This window comes from Symphalangus syndactylus, chromosome 2, assembly GCF_028878055.3.
Source record: "Symphalangus syndactylus isolate Jambi chromosome 2, NHGRI_mSymSyn1-v2.1_pri, whole genome shotgun sequence".
Lineage (NCBI taxonomy): Eukaryota > Metazoa > Chordata > Mammalia > Primates > Hylobatidae > Symphalangus > Symphalangus syndactylus.
In genome coordinates, this window is record NC_072424.2 from 43,910,156 (window position 1) to 43,912,960 (window position 2,805).

Genomic DNA, 2,805 nt, shown 5'->3' on the forward strand with positions numbered 1-2,805 from the left:
TCCATCTCTTTGCCACCACACACCTCTGAACCTCTAATCACACTGTTCTGCACACCAAAAAACTGACTGCCCCGTTATTCATTGTAAATATTTTAACATTTACACCAAACATCAGGACATGCAGGGGGCCCACTTAGGTTAAACCCTTTCACCTCACTCTCCCATATGCTGTGTGATATGACCATGTCCACCTTCAACTTATGACGCTATATTTTGCATTTTCTAATTTATTTGTATTTCCCTTTCATCTAAGGCATGCAATCTGTCTTTCCTCAGATAAATTATTAGTACCTAACAATGGTGCTCACATATTATAATTGTTTAACAATTCAATTATAAATTCTTCATGGTGCTTTGTCCAGATCCATACACATGATAAGTACATAAAGTGCTCATGAAGTGTTTCTTGCCTCACCATTTAAGCAACCATTATAGAGCTAATCAATGAACCACAAGATGCAGGCAAACAACATTTTACCTGTTCCATTTTGATCAGGAAACAACCAATAAAGTCTTGAGCATTGTTCATGTCCAGGGATTCTTGATGTTCTTTTGTTCTCTCCAATACATAACTTTTAATGTAAGCAAAATTTTCAGCTACTTTATTATGACTTCCTGGGAGATAATCAATGAGAACAGGGAAATTATTGCAGACCTTAAAGATTTTTAAAAATTAATTAAATTAAACACGTGTATTGAAGACATACACCATAAGTCAACTGCTGGTTTAAAACTGGAGTGAATTTTTAAAAATTGTCTCCCTCTGTAAGAGGAGCATTTGATTATATGTACAAAGTAGTCCTCTATACTGATAGAAAGATTTAAGTTAGAAAATTCTGAACAAGGGATCAAAAATGATAATTTCCTATACTCATATATTATTTTCAGAATATTAAAATAGCTTCATGTCAATTATCTCATTTTTTATATTAATTCTTCTCTATAGCCTTGAAATATAGAATGCCATGAATTGCTTTAATTCCCATTTTACAGATAAGAACAGAGGTTAAGGAAATTTGAACAACATGAAATAGATCACAAAGCCATTCCCTGCTATTTCTACTCCTAGCAGGAAGTCTCAGAAATAGAATCACTCTTTTATAACTGGGAGGGGTACAAAGATACCATAAAATGTAATTCAGCATTTTATGGATAAGTACCCATATACCAGAGTAGTTAAGATACTTCCATGAGTAGTTGAGATAATCACACAATTATCCTTTAGACAGAGTTCGGGACATGCTAGCTCAGCACAGGCAAAACTGTAATTTTTTAATGTTTCATACACCGCAAAACCCAATTATTTTGTCATCTTAACCTTAATTACCCTGCTGAAGCAGCAAATACCCCTATCCTATTCAGAACTTCCTGGTAGCATCTGTTCTCCAAAACATCCTCCCCTTTTGCCAAATAATGTGATGAAGGGGTCTCTAGGTGTGAATTAGAGGAAAAGTCTGTGAGTAATGCCAGCTTTTCAACAAGGAACTTAGATTTCCATTGAGTGTGTGCTTTTGGGCAGTCACCAAAGTACTGCCAGAAACTGGATTTGGGGGTTTAGTGGGAAAAAACACCAGCTAATGGGCTTGAATTAACAGCTCTATATTCAGGCATTTCTTTTCTTGTCTGTAAAATAAAGAAATCATCTATCTTTCCCAGATGTTAATGCCACAATGCTAAGATATGGGCAAGCTGTAGTGTTCAACCGATCACTTCACAGAATAATGCCCACAAAATTGGCACAATAGACAGTTCCATGGGCCCATCTCTCCATAAAAACACCCAAAAATTCAAACAAAAAAGTCAGAATCAACTTTAACAGAACTCTGGAAATCAGTCAAAGGTTTACAGCAAACAAGGGAAAACTGAATAAAAAAAATGGCAACTTAAAAATAGTAAAAAGCTTTGTGGGTTTCTTTTTATTTTTATTTTAAGTTCCAAGGTGCATGTGCAGGATGTGCAGGTTTATTACCTAGGTAAATGTGCGCCACGGTGGTTTACTGCACCTATAAACTCATCACCTAGGTATTAAGCCCCGCACACATTAGCTATTTTTCCTAACGCTCTCCCTCCACCAACGCCCCTGACAGGCCCTACTGTGTGTTGTTCCCCTCCCTGGGTCCATGTGTTCTCCTTGTTCAGCTCCCACTTATGAGTGAGAACATGTGGTGCTTGGTTTTCTGCTCCTGCATTAGTTTGCTGATAATAATGGCTTCCAGCTCCATCAGTGTCCCTGCAAAGGACATAATCTCATTCCTTTTTATGGCTACATAGTATTCCATGATGCATATGTAAGCTTTGTGGTATGTTTATTTGCTCTTGTACCACATCCTTCATCAGCTTGGCAGTGATCTTGTCAAGGGCAGCCCTGTTCCCAGTGGAGGACCCTGGTTCCTATTTCCAGAGGGACCACAGAAGACCTTACTTGCAAAAAATTATGTTTCTCTTTCTCAACTGTCTGAGGACTACCATGGGCTAACATGAGGCAGTCAACTTTGTTTCACCTGATTCAAAACTCACTCAGGATGGAAAAGCAATGGACATTTCTCAAAAACCTCCTAAGACAAATGAACAACCCAAAGCTACCTAGGGCAAATGATTATAGTTAAGGCACACACAGTAGAGCACTAAAATCCTGAGAATAAAAGCTGGGAGACAGTTTCTTTGGAAAACTGGGATGTTCAAAAGTGCCTGTGTATACTAAGAAATTTAGAAAGTTATCAACATGCCCAGAGCAGGACAGGTAAATTAGAAAAATGTGAGAAGATCCTGAACTTTCACCTCTGGCTGATATCCAGGCTCAACTTA